Here is a 25,091-nt window from a genome sequence, read left to right as displayed (position 1 = left end):
GGCTGAGTTTCAGAGATGTACTACGACTTGAGAGGCACAGACTGCAGCATAAACATTAGTAAATGCAGCTTCAATAAGCCAAGAACTTTTTTACCTGGGGCGACAGGCGCAGAAAAGGCCTGTGATTCACCTTAAATCGTATGCAATTGCCAACAGGTGGCAAATGAAAGGATCAGGGGGCCAGAAAGACATGAGCTTGTTTTTTCTTTGTTTCTGTTTTTTGTATCATGCCCTTTGGATATATCCTGCTTTTCAGGCAGCCCATTAATTAAATCCTATTTAAAATGTTAAATGATCACATTAACTATTTTCATTCATTTCATAATAAGAATGGCATATACTCAAACCATGCATGTTTCCTATTTTTAAGCCATGCAATTTTTTGCAAAAAGTACTCAAATTTCACTCTGGCACTGGTATGCTCTTGTGTACAAAAGTCACAGAAGATACTTGCTCACTATATTTTGTGTTTATCTGCATGAAAATTAGATTTAAAAAGGATCAGGCAAAGTCCCTGCTCACTGTATTTTCTATAAAGTGTCTAAAGTTGCATGTCAACATTCGCATGTCAACATTGTGAGTGGAGCAGCGAGGCACACATCCAGTTCCTGTGAAACATTTTATACTCAAACCAGTTTCCCATATGTGAAACTTTTATGTGCTAAGCACAAGGAAAAACTGAAATTATCAGAAATGGTATGGATATATGGCAGATTACACTTGCTTCAGCCTACTTTTCAATTAACACCTATTTGTGAGAAACTCACTGATCGAACAAAACACTCTTTAGTAAAGGTTTTAAACTTACGCATTACACAATCCCATCCCTCAAATGTGAACACTGATCATGTGCATTGGAATCTACTTTTTGGGTCTCTGCTAGAAGCGCGCGAAGTGCGTTCTGGCCAGAGAACCATAGTCGCCGGCTCAGCCGACAAGGAGTGGAGACAAGAGCTGGCCACGCGCGCAGCATTGTCTATGGCGGAGGTGGATTCCGACGCGCGCCTTGGGATTGGGTCACGCGCGTGAGTTTGTAACGTAGACCGCGCACGCGCGCGACCCTTTCCCAAGGCGCGCGTCGGAATGTCGGGCAGGCACGGAGCTCACAGGCGCAGGGGTTCTCGGGGAGGACAGAGGGATCCCGGCAGACTCGTTATCTTCCCCCAGCTCTTTTTTTTTCACGGCGGGCTGCGACATTAATCACCCCTGCGAGTGACTTGAGAATACTAACATGCTTGGTGAAGTATTTGGGAAAACTTCGTATGGTTTTAATAAAAGTGGTACGAAGTGTTTCTCATCTGGCCTTGTGTGCGTGCCTTGACCTGCGCGCGCGCCTCAGGCACGGGCTCACAATTTAGCACGAAAAACGTGTGGATGACGTGAGGTGGGGTGGGGTAAAAACAATAGGTGATCGGAAAAAGTCCTATTTGTGTGAACTTGTTGGTGAGTAAAATACGTAAAAAACTATTAGTCTTCGAGGTCATCACCTCAGGCACGGGGCTGACGCAGTTATTATTCACACAGCTCTGATGATGCACCTCTGGCACGGGCTGACGCAGTTATTATTCACACAGCTCTGATGATGTACCTCAGGCACGGGCTGACGTAGTTATTATTCACACATCTCTGATGATGCACCTCAGACACAGGCTCACAGCTATTATTATTATTATTCACACAGCTCTGATGATGCACCTCAGGCACGGGGCTGACACAGTTATTATTCACACAGCTCTGACGATGCACCTCAGGCACGGGCTGACGCAGTTATTATTCACACAGCTCTGATGATGCACCTCAGGCAGGGGGTCACAGCTGTTATTAGTCACACAGCTCTGATGATGCACCTCAGGCACGGGGCTGACGCAGTTACTATTCACACAGCTCTGATGATGCACCTCAGGCACGGGCTGACGCAGTTATTATTCACACAGCTCTGATGATGCACCTCAGGCAGGGGCTAACAGCTGTCATTATTCACACAGCTCTGATGATGCACCTCAGGCACGGGCTGACAGTTATTATTCACACAGCTCTGATGATTCACCTCAGGCAGGGGCTGACGCAGTTATTATTCACACAGCTCTGACAATGCACCTCAGGCAGGGGGTCACAGCTGTTATTATTCACACAGCTCTGATGATACACCTCAGGCACGGGGCTGACGCAGTTACTATTCACACAGCTCTGATGATGCACCTCAGGCACGGGCTGACGCAGTTATTATTCACACAGCTCTGATGATGCACCTCAGGCAGGGGCTAACAGCTGTTATTATTCACACAGCTCTGATGATGCACCTCAGGCACGGGCTGACACAGTTATTATTCACACAGCTCTGATTCACCTCAGGCAGGGGGTCACAGCTGTTATTATTCACACAGCTCTGATGATGCACCTCAGGCACGAGGCTGACGCAGTTACTATTCACACAGCTCTGATGATGCACCTCAGGCACGGGCTGACGCAGTTATTATTCACACAGCTCTGATGATGTACCTCAGGCACGGGCTGACGTAGTTATTATTCACACATCTCTGATGATGCACCTCAGACACAGGCTCACAGCTATTATTAATATTATTCACACAGCTCTGATGATGCACCTCAGGCAGGGGCTCACAGCTGTTATTATTCACACAGCTCTGATGATGCACCTCATACACGGGGCTGACGCAGTTATTATTCACACAGCTCTGATGATGCACCTCCGGCACGGGCTGACGCAGTTATTATTCACACAGCTCTGATGATGCACATCAGGCAGGTGCTCACAGCTGTTATTATTCACACAACTCTGATGATGCACCTCCAGCATGGGGCTGACGCAGTTATTATTCACACAGCTCTGATGATGCACCTCAGGCACGGGCTCACAGCTGTTATTATTCACACAGCTCTGATGATGCACCTCAGGTACGGGCTCACAGCTGTTATTATTCACACAGCTCTGATGATGCACCTCAGGCACGGGCTCACAGCTGTTATTCACACAGCTCTGATGCGCTCTCTAATACTCTTTACTAATAACTCTCTCCTACTCACTATCAACTTCTCACTCTACTACTTACTCTGTGTGTGGGTGCTAATGCAATAGGTCTCGCATATGCAAGCGATGAAGCTATTGGCAATGTAAATGACAATGCCATTTATTTATGATTTATAAAAAAAAAAATCATGAGCAATGCCAATAGCTCTACCTTTAATGCTGCCGAGACCATTGCATTGTAAATGCTTGTTAATTTTGGTCACTTTTAAATGGATCATGATGAACCTGCCATTTGTTGGGGAGCAGCTATTTGGGAAAAGGCGAACTCCTTATTGGCACTCTTTGAATAAAGCAGAGCTGCAGCCTGTTTTGGGGCATGGTCCCACCCACAGGGTAATTCTACAAACATCGCCACTGATATTGTAGCTTTTCCAGGGCACAACTGACTGGGCACGAGTTTTTGCTGTGAAAAGGGTCACCAGCACAATCACAACCCCTCTCCAAGTAATACTGCTGCTTCTGTAGCAGCAAAGTCCTTCTGGAGAGAGGAAATGGTTCCAGTTCCTTTTGAGTACACACTATAATAACTTCGTCATTAATAGAGATAATAAATGTGGGTACGAATATATTCTGTAAATAGAGGGGAGGTCGTAGGTTCTATCACAGTATATAATGCATACAAAGTAGAATGTCGGGACTAAATTCATAGTGATAATTCATATATTCCATAAAAAGAATTTCTAAAACAAGGTTAATCTCTCTGAATTTTGGTACCCACATTCTAAGTTGTATGCAAACCCCTCTGAGTTCACCTTTGAGGATCACATACACCCGTTTGGGGTCTCATCTTTAATGAATGTGGAATAATGTTCTGTGGGATCGCGCTAGACCAAGTGTCTGGTCATTAAGGTAATTTCTCCACTATACACCCTTTCATATTCCATCCCTCTATAGATGACCCCAGTTCTCCCCTCTTCTGTTAATCTCCCTGCTTCTATTTTGATCTTGGAAATCCTGTCACTCCTCCCCAGATGACAATAGAACTGATGCCATTTGCAGAGAGCGACTGGGGTGCAACATCTGCAGTTTGTTTGGTTCTTCAAATGGGCAGTGTCCTGGATTTGAGTGTTAATTCTTTTCCAGATTTGGAACAAGTGCAAGATGTCGCTGGCACAAGTGTTTCTGGTGCTGAATCTTCTTCCTTGTGGTGATTACTGCCTTTTCATAATGTCTGGCTGGTGTAAACAAGGTTTCCCCAGGTGGCCTACTTGTCACTGGCTCAGACAGTGGATCTCCACCATCAGTTTGGTTTCTTCTTCAATTTGCAAATGTTTCACTTTCTGCCAACCACAAATCTCCTTAGAAGGGAAATTCTGGACACCAATCACAAGCACGCCTTTACAAAAGACCAGAAGCCTTGTGCCTTTTGAGCTTAGATTTTGATGTTTTGTCTACTGGCAGTTTGTGCTGTGGGCGGATTGTCACCTGGCTCCTAAGGCTGTGTGCCTCTCGCATTCCCTATGTTCTGTTTGAGGTGGAAGATCATTTTGAACTACAGATGACCCCCGGCACCATCCCAGCAGGGATGGAGGCGGGGTCATCTATAGGCGGGGGTCATCTATAGGCGGTGCTAACTATAAATTGCGCTCCCGCAAGGTGAGTGTATAATAATTTCTTATGACTTCACATATTACATGATTTAGGACCTGTCATCATCCAATGAGTGTGCTGGTTTGTTTTATAGTTTACAAAGTACCTGGTAACTACCATATCAGTTTTCTACCTTTTTTTGTACAGCCAGTGTCCAGCTAATTAGTGTGTTTTCAAAATTCACCCGCCTCTAAATGCACCATAGGTGTGTAGTAGTATCGAGTTTGGTATAAATCTTTGTATTGAAGAGTAACTCTGTGTGCATGTGACATTTGATTACTTGCGTTCATTTTGTTGAACCCCAGTTTTTTGGTACTGTAGAAAAAGTTTCCAGCAGGGCAAAGATTCTATGTAATACATACTAAGTATTGTAAGCAGCCTGGAGATATTAGACAGAATTGTCTCAGCATGACAATTACTGCTTAACATACAATACTGTGTGCTCCAGGTACTTACATATGTACATGTGCTTGTTTTGCTTCAGAAGTTGGGCTCTTTGTAAAGTTTTTATCTCAGTATGAAGGCTGCACATAGTATGATCTTTAGAACCTTCAGACCTTGGTTATTTTAAGTGAATAGTGGCTCTTTGTACAATGTTTGTATAGAGTGTACACTGTTCTTAGTAGATACTTTTTAATACTCAGTAGTGTATTTCTCATGAAAATTTCACAGTCTGCAAACAGTGTGGTACAGAGCAAACTCTCTCCATAGTGTAAACAGTGATAACTGTTCCCACTTTTCTACTTATGTACACTTAATTCCTCATTGTAGGGTCAGTGACTGTCAGGGGATTGATACAGGTAAAGACTGTCCGTAGTAGGGCATCAGTTATGTAACAGGGCTTCAGTATTTGGAGGAACATGGTTTTCCCAGAGCAGATTGCACACCGTGTGCAGGATTGGTTCATAGTCCACATGAACTCTGCTGCCTATGAAGTGTTATAGGGTCAATGTTTCAGGTAGCACAAGCTTGCTTTACCTATGTGGGTTGTATTTATGATAGCAGTAATGGTGCTTCATAGTGTTCTGAGCTATTTTGCACTTACTTTTATAGCTCTAATTCTATATTCATTTATAGAGCAATGTTAGAAGCTTGGAATATGTCATAAATTATATCATAGATCATGTCATGAGTGATGTAATATGTGAGGTCATAAGCAGTGCATGGCTTGGGGAGCAAGTTATTGTTAGCTCTGCTAACAACAGGTGAATTTTAGTGGTTTGCTTTGTATTTCAAAACGTTAATGTTGTTGCTGACCGATGTACCAGTACTTTAACCGTTTGTGTTTGTTTTTTGTGAATTTCTAGTTTTTTTTAACGTAAAGTAATATTTTATTACCATGCTTAAAAGCAACCCCCGCCAAACACGGCCTTTGGCTGTGTGCATCGGGGTTGACCACAGGGCCATTGTTTTATAAAGGGGAGGGGGGCAATGCGACCCCATCCCTGAGCCTTATTAGGCCCTGAGGACCACTTTCCCCAGGGTCCCTTTTTTTATGAAAGGGCAGACGGGGTCGCAGCAGACTGCTCTCTTGATTCCTCAGCCGCACCCTGTCACCTAATTCCCTTTCTCATTCTTACCCAAGTTATAGACTTCCCTCAGGTATCTTTAAAAATATGTTTATGTTGGAGGTGAAGTAAAATGTCTTTCTTTCTGTAAGTGCCTCAAGCTACTCTCTCCTCAAGGATTGCGCATTCCCTAATTAATTGGTCGGACCACTGGAGTTAATGACGACTCCTATGAAAAAAACATTGGGTCATCAGCCCTCCCTGGAAATCAACGTAGTCGATCCTCTCTATAGATGATCGATTCCTGCCACACAAAAAGCCAGAGAGATTCTCCCATTTCTGAGGGCATTACAGATTCCCCTGGTCCGATGTTCTATCCCCCTAATCTCATGTGTCTGGCATCCTTTGACTTTCTTCTCTGAACACTAACCAGTATTAAACTACAGAACTGCACCTTGCCTCTCCTTCCAAGACTCCTTAAAGTAGGCTCTATGTGACTTCCCTGATATTCTGTGCTGTCAGATTTGAGGCCTTTAAGAGCTTCACATCAAGCAACGTATGTTTCTGCAACAGAGAAGTCTTCTGTCACTGCTGCCCCCTATGGAGCATTATATACTCTCCACCATTTGGAATTTCTTCTTGGGTGTCCTTGGGTGGCTGTGTGTGTTATCATCATCCTTTCATCTTCATCATTTCTCCAAAGCAATACAGTGCTTTCTTTGCTACCTAGATGACCTGACTTGCAATTTTAAACATTGTCAGAATAAAAAATTACCCAAGTTTTCTTTGGTCTCTGGGAAGGAGTATTGTTATTACTGTTTTACTATTAAGGATATTTGGCTGGTATTTAGGATTTTTGCTACTGAATTGAATACCTGAACTCTTGGTAGAATGGCGATATTTGATTTTGCCAACAGCTTAACTAGCTGTTGGAAACCAGCTACTGTAGTTCATATCTGTGTAGGAAGCTGGCTCTGTATATACTATACCAAAGTGAGGTATAGTGTTCAGTGGAACCCCAAAGGTAGGCGGAGGTATAGTTAGATGGAACCTTACTCTCTATTTTTGGTAGTGGGGTCGAGCAGTAAGGCAGTATCAGAGGACAATGTTAAGCATTTGTTGTACACACTCAGTCAGCAAATGAATTCACACACTCAAAGACTGAACTTCAGACCAATTGTTTTTGTATAAAAATATTCTTTTAGTTATTTTATTTTCTAGAACCAAGCAAGCCTGGCACAGGTAAGCAATAAGTATTTTACAGTAGTAATGCAATTGAAATACAGTTTGAATGATACTTGTATATGCACTTTGATTTGATTTACAGTTTGGATGCAGAGAAATGCAATACTTAGTAAATGCGGTACATAGACTTGAATAGGTGTTTCGGTAAAATAGCAGGTAAATAACTTTTGAGATTACTAGGCGTACACAGAGTAGTATACCAAAATACTACTCTGGGACATTTCCTGAAAACAGGTAAGGAAAATCGATTTAGTTAGATTACGCAATTTTAAAGAATTTCTTTAGTCTCCCAAACTCCACACTTGGAAACTTTTCACAGAAAAACAGTCAATGTTATCCTATAAAGGAAAATAATGTAATCGGTTTTGATTTTGAGGTAAGTATTTGGAGGTGGGAGCTGAGGTTCTGGGGTAGACTCAGGGGTCCCCCAGGGTCAAGGATGCACTCCTGTTACACCCTCAGCGGCACTAGGGCGGCTGGGTGTGCTGAGGTCCAATGTTATCCAATGGGGATAGGAGACCTCCGGTTGGTGGCTGCTGGCAAGCAGGCCACTGGGTTGTGGGAGCAAAGCTCCTGGACTTTAGCTTAGGGCAAATGGGGAAACAAATTAGCACCAAAGGTGCACTCTTAGTGGCACTGGTTTGGCGAGGTGTAGGGTGCTGTTTCGACGTCCGATGCCCTGCTGTTTCCAATGGAGAACCTCCGGTTTACAAAAGCACTGCAGGCGGGGAGATGAAGGTCTTCTGGGTGCGACCACCACTTCGAGAGTTACGTTGGGAAATTAGGGGTTGGTTAGACACCGTTGGTTTGGGCACACGAGGCCGTGGTGCGTTGGGTGCAGGGGTGCCTTTTGGGGTCGGATCTTCTTACCAGCTGCTGGTCGCAGTTAGGGGGGCCTTCTGGATTTAGATTGCAGGCTTCGGCTGGAGGCAGGTCAGGGGTCACCAGATCACAGGTCAGGATCTCCAGGGGTACGTCCTCATGGTGTTTTCCCACTCGAGCTCAGGCCGTGGACGGCGGGTGCAGAGTGGGGCAGATTCGCGGTGTCTGGCTGGAGCTAGAGGTTGCAGATGAACAAATCAGGTGTTCACGGGAGGCAGAGTCTTTGTGCTTGAAGGCAGGCAGGTACTGCGGGGCTTTCGAGGATGCTGGCTGCAGGACACACCGGGATTTCGCAGGAGCAGGTTCGAGGGGGAGACCGTCCGGCAGGGCTGAGGCCAAGTCAGTGGGTGTCTTCCTCTTGTTAGCTGCTGCACGGCTGTTCGGTCCTTCTAATTATTCTTCTTCTTCTTGTTGCAAGGTCTTGTTTGAGGAAGCAAAGTTCAGGGGTGCCCCTAAATACTAGATTAGGAGGGTATTATGCCACCATACTGTGGGAGGGGGGCATGAGCCTGACCTTGGTTGGTGGAGTCCCCTCCATCTTCAATATGGTGTGGAGTGAGAGTTGTGCTTTTTCTCGCCTCCCCTACCTGAGGTGTGGAGTTGGTAGAGGGAGGCACACCCAGGGCCTATGTTCTTTCCCTAAAACTGCATTGAAGCCTACAACCAATTGGCATCTCTGGCCACAGGTCAGCCCCTTTGTAAATGGTACCACAGGCCTCTAAGTACTGCAGCACTTATTGTGCCACCCTTAGAGGTCCTGTACCCTGGCACTCACACAATGCCTTTGCAGGCTGCGTGTCTCTATGCAGAACAAAGTGAAGAGTCGACATGGCACACATCCCTAGACATCTAGAAAATTGCAGTTTCACTCCGTGTGTGGAATCACAACATAGTAGTGAGAAATTACGACAAAAATGAACTGATATAAAATTGGAATTAAAGGCAAATACATAAATGAATATGTTCGTGACGAAGTCGCCCATGTGGGCAATATCCAGCAGTGCAATTGGCTGGGGCGAAATGCCGCCCCACTGTTATGGTGTTTTGATTGCAGAGTGCCTTTGGGCATGGCACTCACCAATTTGCACGCAAAGCAACGCAAGTGGAAAAGTTGAGAAATGTGAAAAAAAGTGAGGTGTGCATCCCGTACCTCTACACGATGACACATCCCTGTGTGCCATGCCTACAACCCACTGCCCTGGCATAGTTTAGTCCCCCCTCTAGCTGGGTGCACGATACCAGTAGTGAGGATACATGTGCATGAGCCCTGTACCCCTACAGTGTCTAAGTCCATTCTTAGACATTGTAAGTGCAGTGCTGCCATTCAGAGTATATGGTGCTGGGAGTTTGTCATTTCAAACTCCACAGCACCATAATGGCTACACGGAAAACGGACAAGTTTGGCATCAAACTTCTCAGCACATTAAACCCACACTGATGACAGTGTGGGACTTAATGAAAAATGCACACTGAGGGCATCTTAGAGTTGCCCCCTGAAAACTAACCTACAACTAGTGTCCAGGCTGAGTGGCTGCTTTCAGCTGCCACCGCCAGACATGTTTCTGGACCCCTGGGTAGGGGGCGGCTGCTCGCTGGGGCCTGAAACAATGCACATCCTGGGATGAGGTGCCAAGCTTCCTACACCAGGATGGGCAGGGTTCACGAAGGGGAAGCTTCAAAGGCTTGCCGCCTTTGTGAGTTTCCCCAGGCCACTTGCTGCTTACAGCAACTGGTCCCCACTGGTTCTGACCCTCACTTTGGGCGGGAGTACCGGCAGGAAAAACAAGTGAGGAAGAGAGGGGTGCCCAGGGCACACTCAGTCAAAGTACATACGCAATTCAGCAAAATGTGGAGGCAACCATGCAGAAAGAGGGCACTTTCTCACAATATGGTGCTCTGGTTCAGTGTTTTTGTTGTTGTTGAGCCACTAGTGGATGCAAGCTGCCTGGTTGCTTTTGCCTACTTTGTGTGTCACTTATGATGAGGTGTCTTACTCTCTCTGTAAGATCGGCCTTGGGTTGGGGTGTTTTGCTCTCTTCCATCATCCAGTTTTGGCTTTCCTTGCTTGAGCTGTGGTATAAAGAATATTTTTCACCTGTTTTCGGTGCCATTTGTTATCTTGCTCCTCTCCTGTTTGAAAGTTGCATCTGGCCACACCCAAGAGTTTGCCCAAGAGTATGAGGTGTTTGGCGTTGAGGACCTGACTGGATATCAAACTTTCTAAAATCTACAGCAGCATTGCTGTCTGACATCACAGGTGCAAAATAGCGTCATGGAAATTCAGCAGTCCATTAAATTGTGATTGCGCTTGTTATAACATTTTTTTAAATTAAACTGAATCAGTGCATAGCAAGGAAAAATATAAACTAATGGTATATTTCCTCAAATATTTATTCACATCAGTTTGAGCATCTTTGAGCACCGTTGTCCATAATGGTGTATGTTTTACTATCTTCTTTTTACATATTATTTAATGCCGTTTTTAAAATACTTAATATCCATAATCTTTCTTTTTATGACGGCTACATCTACCTACAGATTCTTCACCTTAGGAAAATCCCCAGATGTCAGACTTTTTCCATAGATCTCCATACTAGTAGGAGGCACTGGGCCCATCGTTGTGCTAGATGGTGCTAGAAAAGATACCATAGTTACATCACTAGAGCCATAACGCAACAGCAGTGGCGCGTCAATGCCAGTTCTCTTTTTTCCACGTCCTTCAGAAACACCAATCGGGAGCTTCTCTCCTCACGACTTCAGCATCTTTCCTTAGTAGAATTCACTGATGCTACTCTTTCTAAAATTATTTAATTGCAGTGCTTTAGGGTTTTCACCTCCCAAGAGGTAAGGATTTAAGCTCTGTCACAATTGTGACAGAAAATGATTGTATCTGAAAGAAACGGGTAGTTATAGATTCCTTACTTTAGAATTACCCCCAGTCATCAGACTGGTTCCGTAAAGTTTTTCGTCAGCAGTACCCCTGCGCGTCGAAAGGTGGTGTCGGTCGGCTCCACTTTCGGCGTCGTGGTCGCTGGGATGACGTCGCAGCAGCTACATAGACGCCGCCCTCTTCAGTTCTTTCTTTTTCAGTGCCAGCAAGCGCAGATCCGGAGAGAACGGTACCTCCAGTCACTTTTTGACTGACTTTTTTCTCGACTTTTGTCAACTTTGTTTTTTGAGTCCATCGACTTTTGCTGAACGAGGGATGCCCGGCTTCAAGGCCTGCGGTTCCTGTAACCGACTAATGTCGGTGATGGATCTGTACCGCATGTGTCTCTACTGCCTGGGGCGCGACCATGACTCCAAGTCGTGCTCTGAGTGTCGAACCATGGCCTGAAGTCTTTGCGGAGTGGTCTTGAAAGCTCCTAGAGGCCTAGCGGTCTGCTCTGTCAATCGAGGTCGCGGGGGAGCTCCAAGGACCAATCATGGAGCCATCATCACTCCTCTTCTAAGTCTTCGCACTCGGGGTCAGGTAAGTCGAAGCATAAGAAGAAGTCGAAGAAGCATCGTCGCTCTTCGACTCCCCTCGTCCGTTGGCCGACGCAACGAAGGTTGCTGGTGGTGCCCCTCCCGCTGCTCCATGTGCGGAGCCTACAGGGTCGACTCTGGACTGACTGGGAGCGACCCCTGCCCAGCTTTGTCAGTTCTACCAAGCGATGCATGCCATCTTTGGGCAGCCCGACTCCGCCACCGCTCCTTCGGGCCCTGCGGACTCGGCTGGGGGCCCTAGGCCCTCGACGCCGGTGGCTTCGGCCTCTGCACCGCAGGGCTCCCTTGGATCCAAGCCTGGATCAGGATCGGGGCCGATCAACCTCGTAATACCTCCACCGGCGCCGATTCCACGGGCACCACATACGCAGCCGTGGCCCGGCTAGACCCCCAGCCGGCATCGGCCCCGTCTCCCGCCCCGATGTGGACACAGAGCCGGACCGGCGATGTCCAACGCTGGATCTGGTACCAATGGGTACTTTTGGGCCTGTGTTCCACCCGCTCTTTTCAGCCAGATTGGCAGCCAGAGGAGGGTGAGGAAGACTGGGAGGGGTCTGGAGACCCTTTGACCGACCAGTTGGATTATGATCTGGACTGGAGAGAGGAACTGGGGGTTGTCAGTGGTCTGGATACCTCCCCAGACCTTGGCATGTTGTCTCCTCCTACCATCGCTACGGAGGAGGGAGCGGCATACGCAGTGGTGTTGCGTAGGGCAGCAGAGGCTCTCCACCTGCTGCTGTTCAGTGAAGCCCTATCTGACATCCTTTTGGGCACCTGGTCAAAGCACAACACAGGGGCTCCTGTGGATAGGATGATTTCCCGATGCCACCGCTCGGCTCCGGGCGACCCCACTTTCCTCTCCTAGCACCCCACCCCTGAGAGCTTGGTGGTTCAAGCCTCGTCATCAAAATGCGCATTCCCTAACGCTCCACCTGATTGGAATCTAAAAAGCTGGACCAACTTGGGAAGAAGATGTTTTCTTCCTCCAGTTTGGGACTGCGGTCGGTAAACACCGCATGTTGAGCCGTTATTCCCATTCTGTGTGGGATACGGTGGCGCAAGTGCTGACACAGTGTCCGGCGGTGGCCCGGACTGTGCTCTCCCATGCAGTTGCAGAGGGGAGAGGCACAGCAAATGTTACCATCCGCTGTGGACTGGACACCGCTGACTCACTGGGTAGGACGTCAGTAGCCCTTCGATGCTACGCCTGGCTACGGTCGACTGGCTTTTCTGGATATGTTCAGAACACCCTGATGGACATGCCCTTTGATGGCAGTCGCCTGTTCGGCGACAAAGCAGGTAGTGCGCTAGAGCCCTTCAAGGACTCTCAGGCTACTGCCAAATCCTTGGGCCTCTCCACCACACACCCTGCACTATCTGCTTTTCGCCCCTTTCGTGGCTACGGAAGGGCTGCCCCACCACGTTCCTTCCAGGGCCACAGGCCGGCACATGCTGGTCAGCCCCAGTGCGGCCGGGGATGTGGGAACCACCGCCGTGGTTCTGGGGGCCAGCGGGCAGGCCAGTCCACCACAGCCCCCTCTGCAGCTGCCACCAAACCCTCCTAGTCCGATCTTTCAGGCCCATCACACGCCAGTGGGTGGCAGGATTCGCCATCATCTCCCAAACTGGCGTACCATCACGCCAGACAGGTGGGTTTTGCAGATAGTCTGAAGGCCCCCCCCCCCCACCATGCCACCTCAGTACCATCGAATGATTGGTGATCATCTGACCCTTCTCCAACAGGAAGTTACAGCTCTCTTGGCCTAGGGAGCCATTGAACAAGTTCCTTCCCCAGAAGTAGGTATTGGTTGCTATTCCCACTACTTTCTGGTGATCAAGAAGGGCAAGGGCCTGCGTCCTATCTTGAATCTCAGGAACGTCAACTGCTTCTTCCGGAAGGAGAAGTTCAATATTTTGACCCTGGCTCAGGTCCTGTCTGTCCTCGACCCTGGAAACTGGATGGTAGCGTTGGACTTGCAGGACGCTTATTTTCACATCCCCGTCATGCCAGCCCACCGGCGTTACCTGCGCTTCACGGTAGGCCATTAGCATTTTCAGCTTATTGTGCTCCTATTTGGCCTTTTCAGCTCCCCTCGTGTGCAAATGATGGCAGTGGTCGCTGCTCATCTGCTCCGATCAGGGGTTCCAGTCTTCCCCTGTCTCAACGACTGGTTGTTGAAGGCGGCTCATCCCATGCAGTCGTCTTGCATCTCCACACTACCGCCCACCTCCTGAATTCGCTGGCGTTCTCCATCAACGTGCCGAAGTCACACCCGTCTCACTCTCAGAAGTTCCTTTTCATCGGAGCGGTTCTGGACAAGGGGCAGTTTCGGGTATATCCTCACGAACAGCAAGTCCGGGATATTCGGGCTATGATTCTGATCCTTCCCGGGTTTTGGTCAGGATGACCCACAGGCAGCTGGGCCTATTGGCCTCCTGCATCCTGCTGGTGGATCATGCCAGATGGCATATGCGGGCTCTGCAGTGGGGCCTAAAGTTCCAGTGGGAACATCATCAGGGGAACCTGTCCGATTGCGTCCAGATCTTGGAAGGCACTACACGCCAACTGAAGAGGTGGCTCACAAACCAGGATTGTGTCGACAGCAGATTCCTCTTTCTTCCTCAACTAGAGTGCACAGGGGTGACCGATGCATTACTTCTGGGATAGGGCGGCCACATGGGGGAGGTGGAAATCAGTGACCTCTGATCTCCAGCAGAGTCCGGGCTCCATATCAATCTTCTGGAGCTTCGGGCGATTTGTCTTGCACTCAGAATTCCTTACTTCTGTCCGGGGTAGAGTAGTGCAGGTGTTCACTGACAACACCACCGCCATGTGGTACTGCAACAAAAAGAGTGGGGTGGGGTCGTGGACCCTATGTCAAGAGGCTCTCCGTCTCTGGACATGGCTGAAACATCAAGGCATATCCCTGGTGGTTCAACACCTGGCAGGTTCTCTGAACGCCCGGGTGGACTAACTCAGCCACAGGTGCATAATAGATCACGAATGGCGTCTTCACTCAGAGGTGGCGCAATGTCAGCAATACTGCGCGTAGGAATTTCCAAGGCGGCACTCACTAGGCAACGCTTTTTGTCACGAGTGGAGTTGAGTTCTTCTATACGCCTTTCCGCCTATACCACTTCTGCCCAGAGTGCTGAAGAAGGTAAAGCGCGAACGGGCTGAAGTCATTCTTGTGGCACCGGATTGGGCACAAAGAGCCTGGTATCCCGGGCTGCTCAACATGGCCATCGATCCTTCGCTCGACTGCCTCTTCGGGAGGACCTTCTGTTGCAGCAGCAGGGGATGGTCCTCCGCCCGAATCTGTCCAGCCTCCACTACCTTGCGTGGAGATTGAGTGTGAGAAGTTGGCCTGATATATAATGTTCACTATTCTAGTGAGCACTTTGTATCAGTCCAAACAACCCTTCTTGATGATTGGTTGTAAGTCAACCTTATAGACCAGCTATCCTAGTAGCATGGATACGAGCAGTCTAAGGCTAAGACTCTAGAGGGCGTGTTAAGCCAGCTGTTTTACCATCACATTACCCCTTGAACACCCAGTGAAAGGACACCACACAAGTTGTTATGAAAATAAATGTATATTTATTTCTAACAAGTCTACCCTGAACTCTTTATGAGTCAGGGAGCTAAGCACAATACAAAACTCTTAAGAAAATACTTTAACTCGCACAATTTACACAAATGCCCGAGGGGCACGAAAAACCATATATTACAAAAGTGGAATGCGAATTACTAGCAGGTAAGTAACTATTCTCATAGACTTTAGAAACGCTAGTCCTACAATGCTAAACACTTAGATTAGTTGCAGGAGGCCTGTGGACGTCGTGTGCAGAGTAGGAACTCTCACGCGTAAGGCGGGAAAAAGTCTATGGAGGCTAGTAAAGACAAAGTTACTGTTCTCGGGCGAACCCGACTAGGTGGGTCGAAAACGGGAGTGGATCCGAACACTTAGGGTGTTGGACTATGCTGGAGCACCGGAGTACTCAGGTTACCTAGCCCAGGGGCTGCGGCTGCATAGGGTTGAAGTTGCGTCGGAAACCCATGTTGAAGATCCAGGAGCCTGAAGAAAGAGTTGCTGGCAGGCGGCCAGTGAAGAAAGTTCGTTGTGATCCAAGCCTGGATCAGGGAAGAAGAAACCTGTAAGCAGAGGGGACCAAGTTCTGAATCACTAGCCAGTGATTGGAGTGGGCACCAGGATGGCACCGGACGAAGTCACCTCAGCCAGGTGAGTGGGCGCTGCTGGGCTCTGCAGTCTCTCGGACCAGGAGGCGTTGTCGGCGACCAGGATGGAGGTGCGAGCTGTCCCACGAAGGTTCTTGCTGTCGACGTCGCTGGACCCAGGATTGGGCAACAAGTCTTGGCAAATGCAAGGCCCACGCCGTGGACCTAAAATGGCGTCTTGAGTGGACCAGGAGGGTCCAGGGTGCTCCTCTTTTGGAGGGGAGCAAGGGCTAGTCTGGAGCAACCAGACCAGCAGTGGCTGTCGTCGTGGAGCGTCGTGAGGGGGCCACTAGCCTACGGGCAAGCGACCTGGACAACGCGGTGAGCAGCAAAAAGCAGAAGGGCCCCACGCCGATCTCGTGGATGCAGGGGGGCTGAACTTCGGTGCTGGAGCTGCTCAGGGTCGGGGCTTCTCTTACCCCAAAGCACTCAGTCGAGGGTCACTCGGGAGTCGTGCTGGACAAGCGTCGTGCAGTTCTGAAGATGGCCGGTCCCTCGAGGTCTCGTCACACCCACGGATCACAGCTGGGCTGATGATGTAGGTTGAGGTCAGAGGTGCCAGGGAAGCCGGTTCTCGTCGTGCTGGAGCAGTCTTGATCTGGAGGAGGGACTGGCAACAAACAGCGATGCTTGGTTGGTGCCTGCTGCTGCAGGGTGACTACTCCTTAGTCACAAGGGAGAATCTTGGGAAGAGTCTTGAGTTCCTTTCGTGGAAAGTAGTTTCAGGATTCAAAGATGATCTGATTTGGAAGGGGGCCAGGTCCTACCTTTATCCTGCAAAAAGGGGCTGGCACGCGACTAAGTCCTGCCCTATGGGTGGGACTAGGAGGGGGGTGGTTACACCCCTCTCCTTTGGCGGGCTTTCCCCAGATCAGGGGCTGGAGTGCCCCTGAAACTGGTTCAAGCCGGCCTATGCACAGTGAGCACCGGGGTGCCACTTGCAGTCACCTTCCTCTGAAGCCCTGCCTACCTAGAATACACAAAATCCTGTCTGGGACGGTGCTGGCACCGCCCCTGGCAGGAAACCCTTTGTCCTTGCCTCCTGGGCTGGGAGGACTCCCAGCAGCAGGAGGGCAGACTTGTGTCTCGGTGGCAGCATCCATTTTGTGGAGCTAAGGCTCTGTCTGACTTTAACCGGGGTTACAGGTTACATACATGTCGTGTCCCTCTAGAAGGGTGGAATGCTAACCCCGTCGCCAGAATTGGCGAGGGGTTAGTATTCCAATTCGTATGACACCTTACTCGACATGTTTTGATAAAGCGATACCAGAGTTGGCATATAACCGCGAGGATTATAATGCACTTAAGAGTATATGGTATGAGATATCATGGAAACGGCTAAGGGATGGATCCCGAAAGCCGCAGACAGGCTCAGCTCATGCCAGAGCACTATCTCACACGATTCCAAGCACTCTGCCTTCAGGATTGTCAAGGCCTGCCATAGGAGTGACTGATAGGAGATCTGTGTGCCCATTTAGGTTTAGATATAGGAATACTATATCTACAGCAGAGGGTGAGTACACCACTCTGCCCCAGCTGTCAAGCAGCCAGTTGTGTCTGTTTGGTTAGTCAGCCCAGGGGTGGCATAATACATGCTGCAGCCCCTGGGAGACTTCTGGGTGCACCTCAGCCCTGGGTACAGGGACTTGGAGAGGGCCCAGTGCCAATTGGATATGTACCTAGGGTACATGGAATCCGTTTTAACAGAGAGAGCAGTGGGCCTGGGGTCCTGAATAGCAGGGCCCCAGGTCAACTAAGTCAGAAAACCAGCAAAACACCAGGCAAAAAGTTGGGGGCAACCATAGTCAGGGATCTACCTTCCTACATTTAGCGGCTGCAGTTGACGTCATTTGACCCGCCTCCCGAAGTCTGCAATGTTATCTTGGCAGCCAGACCCCCCCCACTAAGATTGTATACACCTGCAGATGGAACAAATTTGTGGCATGGTGCACAGCACAGGCTGTGGATCCCCTTTCCACCCCTTTTTCTGAGGTTCTCTTGTTCCTCCTTTCTTTGGCCCAGCAGGGCTCTCTCTGGGCACTGTTAAGGCCTATCTCTCAGCCATTTTAGTCTTCCTGATCGGCCTTCTCTTTTCAAGTCCTCTGTTGTATATAGATTTCTTAAAGGCATTACTCTTTCCTCCGGTTACCTTCGTAATGCCTCAGTGGTACTTGAACTTGGTTCTTACCCATCTTAATGTGTGCTCCCTTTGAGCCGCTACATGTCTGTCCTCTCAGACTTCTCACTCTAAAAGCTGCCTTTCCGGTGGCTATCACCTCTCCCCGCAGGGTGAGTGAGCTACAAACTCTTTCTTCCAAACCTCCCTTTCTGGCCGTTCATCCAGACAAGGTTGTGCTTAGAACTAGACCTTCCTTTCTTCCCAAGGTGGTTACTTCTTTCCACATTGGCCAAACTACCATTTTGCCCACCTTCTTTCCGCCTCCGCATCCTTCAAAGGAGGAAGAGAGGCTCCACCATCTGGATCCAAAACGTGCGCTCTCCTACTTGGATCGCACCAAACAATTCAGGGTGTTGGTTACGTGGGCACTAAGAAAGGTCGGGCCGTGCACAAACGGACCATCTCCAGTGGGTCGTTCTGTGCATCAAAGCCTGCTATTCTTTGGCAAAAAGGAGCCTCCAGTGGAGGTGCGCGCCCATTCCAACAGGGCGACAGCAGGGCGACAGCAGGTATTACTGCTTTGGGATGTGGAGTTCCCCTAAATGACATCGGTCAGGCAGCTACGTGGGCATTGTTGCACACGTTCACCAAACACTACTGCCTGGACAGCCAGGTCCGTAGAGACAGCTTCTTTGGCGGTTCAGTTCTCTAGGACTTTCTGATGTGAACTTAGTTAGCAGACCCACCTCCGGGGTTGGTATTGCTACGGTATCTATACTAAGGTATGGAATCTATATCTGTTTCTTTCAGATGAACAAGTTACTTACTTTCGGTAAAAATACATCTGTTAGAGACATATAATAGTTATAGATTCCTTACCGCCCCATCCATCCTCCCCGTTCTGCGAACTGATTTCTATAGTTCAGTAATTCCTTTATGGGCCCTAGTTTTGTGCCCCAGTGGTCAGTGTCTTAAATGGCTTCTGCGCTTCTGGCATAGAAAGTTGTGTACAGAACTGAAATCCGTGCACAAGGGTGGCTGGTGTCTATGTAGCTATGGCGACGTCATCCCGGCAAACACCACGACGACGAAGGCGGAGCCAACCGATGCCACCTTTCGATGCGCAGGGGTACTGCTGTCAAAACTTTCTATTACAACCTAGGTTTCTTACAGATCTATTGTTAACTTGTTCCACAGACCACCTGGAGGTCTGCTTATGCAGTCTTTAGTGAAGGCACAAATTGAGGTCATGCAAGCAGTGCCACAGGATGAATCCCAAGGCCATTAAGTGCCCTAGGCATACTTGCCCCCCAACAATGTCTTCCTCTGAGCCAGAGCTCGTGAATGTAACTCCACTGGAGGAGCTGACCCCAGCTGCGGTATAAGCTCCAGGTTGCTCCACTGCCACTGTGCTATCCTGAATTCCTGGTCCATCCCTTCACCTCCATGTAATAAACAAGAAGCTTTGTTGTGCGCTGGCCCCCTTTGGTGCACTGCAGAGCCCCATGGCACTGTTTACGGGTCTGCTGGCTCCTATAGTGCTGAGTGTCTCTTTTGTTTCTCTAGGAAGACCTTTGGCTCCAGCTGGATTCTTAATAGTGTGCAGAGACCCTTACCATTAGATCCTTCTCTGGTGCCACTTCCAATGCCATCGGTACCAAGGCTTAGCCAGCACTGGGCTCATCTGAAACCCTTCTTAGGCTCATAAGAGCAGTCCATAGGATTGTAGAGGAAGAAGAGGGAGACATTCCTCCTCCTGCAAGTGCTTCTGGCAAACCATGCCTAACTTATTCTGATCTGATTCAGACCTGTTACAAATGCAGAGTAAAACACAGTACAGGTGACAGCAGTGAGATTGCTGCCACCCCCTTCTGCAGATATGACAGATTACTTAGCATTACTAAACGCAAGTGCACTAACCTGATAGAGACTTCTATCTGCAGATTCCTTACCATTGAATTCCTTACCGTTGAATTTCCCAGGCGTCGGGCAGGATCCGGAAACGTTTGCTGAGTAATATACCTTGCATGCGGCATCATGTGACTCTGTTCGGCTCCGCGTGAAGTCATCGGTGTCTGTAGCGTTGGTTATGATGTTCCAGTATCTATATAGGTGTCACCCAGGCCTCAATTTTTTCTTTCCGCACCAGTTAAGCGCCGATCTGGGAAGAGCCTACCCCTCTGCCGCTTTTTGGCTGTTTTTTTCTTGACTTTTGTCGAATTCAGAATTTTTTTCCCACTTCGTGTGCGAGCGATGTCTTTGAAGAAGACCGGTTTCAAGCTGTGCAGTGCTTGCAACCACATGATGTCCGTAACCGATCCCCATCTCGTTTGCCTTTGGTGTCTCGAGCACAACCATATCTCAAAAGTTGTGCTTGGACCGCTGGGCCTTAGATCCGAAGAACTTGAGGGAGCGAGCGATGAAGCACCTCGCGGCCTGACCGTCAACACCATCCACCGAGGGTCCGTAAAGATCCCGATCTAAGAATAGGTCGTCGCGGGACCACTCCCGGAGCCCTAAGTCCTCTTCATCCCACTCGAGGCCCTCTGGACACTTGGGGAAGAGGCATAAGAAGTCCAAACTGACTTTATCTTCACCTCGGCTGATGTCCATCGTGGAGAGAGAGGTAAGGAGGCGCCAATGCTCTAGGCAGAATTCTGTGAAGCCGGAGCCTGAGTCGACTTTGAGACTTCCACCCTTTCAGGGAGCCGGAGTGACTCCTGCTCAAATAAAATAATTTTACGAGGCCACTGGTGAGCCATCGGGCCCTGCAGAATCAGAAGCGGCCCCATCTAGTTCTACGCTGTCGGCTCTGGCCACGGTGCCGGTGTGGCCTCAAGCATCTGATCCGGGTCGACGCCGGTCGTGCCATCGTGACCTTCCCTGGTGTTGAACCGAAAAGTCGGTGCCTGCGGCACCACCGTTGCCCCCTTGGCGGCGGCAGCACCATCCTTATCCCACCGGAACAACGTCGCTCCACACGAATGCTGATTGAACACAGAAGTTCTGTGTTGTCGCCTGAGCACTTTGAGGATGTACTAGGATCACGAGAGGAATGGGAGGATCTTTGGGCACTCTTGAGCATCAGGATGTCTCTGAAGAGAACTTGGACTGGTATGGAGAACTTGGGGTTGCCAGTGGACTAGATAACTCCCCATATACTGGCATGCTTTCCCTGCCAACAGTGGATAGTAGGAGGGGGCATCCTATGCTATGGTGGTAAAGAGGGCAACTGAGGTCCTCGGACTAGAGCTGCCCTCAATGCAGGTCAGGACTAATATCCTTACCAAGGTGCTTCAACCAGGGGTTTCCACTTCCAAAATCCTTTTGCCTTTTAATGAGGCACGGATGTCCTTCAAGGCACGGGGCCAAGCTTAGCACAGGGTCTCTTGTGAATAGGACGATTGCACGCCATCATCGCCCAGCTCTGGGTGGCCCTACGTTCTTCAGCCAACACCCCACCCCCGAAAGTTTGGTGCTGCAGGCCTCTACTTCCCAGGGCGTGTTCCCTTGCGCCCCTCCAGATAGGGAATCCAAGAATTTGGATGCATTTGGGAAGAAATAGTTTTCTTCCTCCAGCTTGGCATTGCGGTTGGTGAATACTGCATGCTTATTGGGCCGTTTCCCCCACTCCCTTTGGGAGATTGTTGCACAGGTGCTGCCACAGGTCCCGGAGGAGGCTTGGGCTGTGCTCTCCCAAGCAGTCAGAGATGAGAGAGGTGCAGCTAAATTCACCATAGGGTGTGGCCTAGATACGACGCAAGCGCGGGGCAGATCAATGTCAATGTCAATGACAGTGGCATTGAGGTGCCATGCCTGACTAATTTGATGGGCATGCCCTTTGATGGAACCCGTCTTTTTGGGGGAAAGTCAGACTCGGCTCTGGTCAGGTTCAAAGACATTCAAGCTACAGCCAGATTCTAGGGCCTCTCCTCCACTCCTCTTGGCCAGTCTTCCTTTTGCCCCATTTGTGGCAATGAAAGGGGTTTCCAGCCGCTGCAGCCCTTTCCCAGCCACCGTCCTACACAGACTACCCCCACCGTGCAAGGATGTAGTGCATTCCTATCCAGGAATGGAGGCCAGAAGTAGTCGGCCTCACTGCCCCCGACAGCCACAGCCTCTAAGCAATCCTAGGCTGATTCTACAGGACCACACTACTCCTGTTGGTGGGAGAATACGTCCTCATCTCCCCCACTGGAGATCCATAACATCGCTCAACTGGGTCTTGCAGATCATCCAGGAGGGCTATTCTCTGCCTTTCCTCACCTTTCCTCCCCTCATTCTTCCAAATCTGGAATGGCTGACAGGGGATCATTTAAGGGTACTCCAAGTGGAAGTTAGAGCTCTCTTAGCCAAGGGAGCTATAGCAAGTGTCAGTTTCAGAAGTAGATAGTGGTTGTTGTTCCTGCTACTTTCTGATTCCAAAAACGAACAATTGCTACAGCCTATTTAAGATCTTCAGCCCGTCAATCTCTTCCTCAAGAAGGAGAAATTCAGGATGCTCAATCTGGCTGAGATCTGGTCTGCCCTAGACCAAGGAGGGTGGATGGTAGCATTGGACCTGCAGAATGCGTATTTTCACATCGCCATCCTGCCGACCACAGGTGTTACCTGTGGTTCAGGGTAGGCCGCGATCACTTTCAACTTTCAGTTTACTGTGCTTCCCTTCAGCCTTACCAGTGCCCCTCGGGTGTTCACCCAGGTGATCACGGTGGTCGCAGCTCATCTGCGCAGATTAGGGAAGTCAGTCTTCCCTTCCCTCGACGACTGGCTGTTGAAGGCATCCTCGCCCCAGGCAATCTTCTCCCATCTTCAGACTATGGCGAACCTCCTGCATTCACTGGGGTTCTCTATAAGCTGGTGCAAGTGTTCACAAACACCACCACCGCCATGTGGTGCTGCATCAAGAAGGGCGAGGTGAGGTCATAGACCCTTTGTCGAGAGGCCCGGTCTCTCTGGACATGGCTGGAACAGCAGGGCATAACTCTGGTAGTTCAACACCTGGCAGGTTCTCTGAACGCCAGGGCGGAGGAACTCGGGTGTTGATACCTAGCGGATCACAAATGGCATCTCCAGTCGGGGGTGGCGTAAGGTCTCTTTCAACAGTGGGGAGAACCTTGGTTTATTTATTTATTTATTTTGCATCTTGTAACGCGCAAACTAAAACCCAAAGGTGTCAAGGCGCCTAACAAAAAAGATCAAAAAGCGGGCACTCATGCGCTTAATTCATACGCTCGGACAAAGAGACGAGTTTTAAGGGCAGCTCTAAAGGTTTGAAGGGAGGGGAGGGACCTAAGCTCTAATGGGAGGTCGTTCCACCATTTGGGAGCCAAAAGGGAGAAAGCCCTACCACCCCATCTGGCCTTCCGAATGCGAGGGATGTGAAGAAGAAAATGATTGGAGGAGCGAAGGTTCCTGCCAGGGTTGTAATAGGTCAAGATGGAGCCAATGCCTGTAGGGCTACTTTTTGCCAAGGCCTTAAAGACCATACACATGGACTTAAAGACAATCCGCTCCTTTATCGGCATCCAGTGAAGCTGCTTCCTGGCCAGCGTTGCCGAAGAGCGTCGGGGAAGATCAAGGACAAATCTGGCTGCCGCATTCTGGACTACCTGCAAGCGCTGCAGCTGACTCTTATTCAGTCCGGCATACAGCGCATTGCAGTAGTCCAGACGGGACCCCAGAAGGGCGACAGCCAGTTGCCTTCTTCCCTGCAGGGAGAGGTAGTTCCTGATTTTCCTGAGGACATGGATTATACCCCAACAGGTAGATACCGTCCTGTTGACCTGTTGGCGCATGTCAAGGGTAGGGTCAATCATCACCCCGAGGTTTCTGGCCGAGGAAGTAGGCTTAGGGCAGGGACCGAGCGAGTCAGGCCACCACTCCATGGACCAAATATCTTCCCTTCCGCCGAACACCATCACCTCGGTCTTCTCCCCATTCAATTGCAGTGAGTTGTAAATCATCCACTGGTCGACGGCCTCCATGCAAGATCTAAATCTGGAGGCCGTCAGCTCTATTGACTGGGAGAGAGACACGAGGATCTGGGTGTCATCCGCGTAGGAAACTACCTCCATCCCAAAAGATCTAATAAGTCTAGCAAGGGGGGTCACATAGATGTTAAAAATGGTAGGACTAAGCGCCGACCCTTGAGGGACCCCACAATGCACAGACAGGGATGGAGATAGAAATTTTCCCAGCATTATCCTCTGCTCCCTATGATCGAGAAAGGAAGAGAGCAAACCCAGGGCTGCCCCCCGGACCCCAATCTCACCCAGTCGAGATGTTAAGACGCGGGGAGATAGGGTATCGAAGGCAGCCGTGAGGTCTAAGAGGATCAGGAGGGATGTCCGACCCTCGTCCACACTCATACGGATGGAGTCGAGGACCAGGGTGAGGGCGGACTCGGTGCTATGTTCCCTCCTGAAACCATGCTGGGAAGGGTCCAAACAGCCCGACTTCTCCACAAAGGCAGCTAGATGCCCATTTAAATGGGACTCAAGCATCTTTGCGGGGGCCGGAAGCAGTGAGATGGGGCGAAAGTTCTTTAATACCCCGGGATCTAGGGAGGGTTTCTTAAGAAGAGGTTTTACCACAGCATTTTTCCACTGCTGTGGAAAGACACCCTCCCTCATTACCCCATTCATGATCTCAAGTAAAGGGGGTAAAAGAGATCCTCTACACTGCTTCAAGATCTTAAGCGGGCAAGCATCTAATGGAGACCCTGACTTGGTTTTCTCAAGCAGCATGTCAAGATCTTGTAAGGAGAGCGGGGGAAAAGATTCCAAATAGCCGGCCGCAGGAGGCTCCGCCGAGGAAACATCCGGAACCACAATGGCGGGAGGCTCACCCGTTATGAGCCTCTGTGACTCCAGAGAAGTGTAAATGTCCGATATTTTGGACTGGAAGAAGAGAGCTATGTCATTACAGAGCTCCTGAGATGGAATAACAGGATCGGGGACCTGGAGA

At 49.5% G+C, this 25,091-nt stretch overlaps 1 protein-coding gene across 2 annotated transcripts in view; it reads left to right on the top strand.

Annotated features, from left to right (window-relative positions):
• LOC144762250 (exportin-5-like) overlaps positions 1-25,091 on the top strand; it is a 1,106,737-nt gene that overhangs the window by 751,108 nt on the left and 330,538 nt on the right. The window lies entirely within an intron of this gene.

This window comes from Lissotriton helveticus, chromosome 6 (genome assembly GCF_964261635.1).
Source record: "Lissotriton helveticus chromosome 6, aLisHel1.1, whole genome shotgun sequence".
Taxonomy (NCBI): domain Eukaryota; kingdom Metazoa; phylum Chordata; class Amphibia; order Caudata; family Salamandridae; genus Lissotriton; species Lissotriton helveticus.
This window is presented reverse-complemented; position numbering and strand designations above follow the sequence as displayed.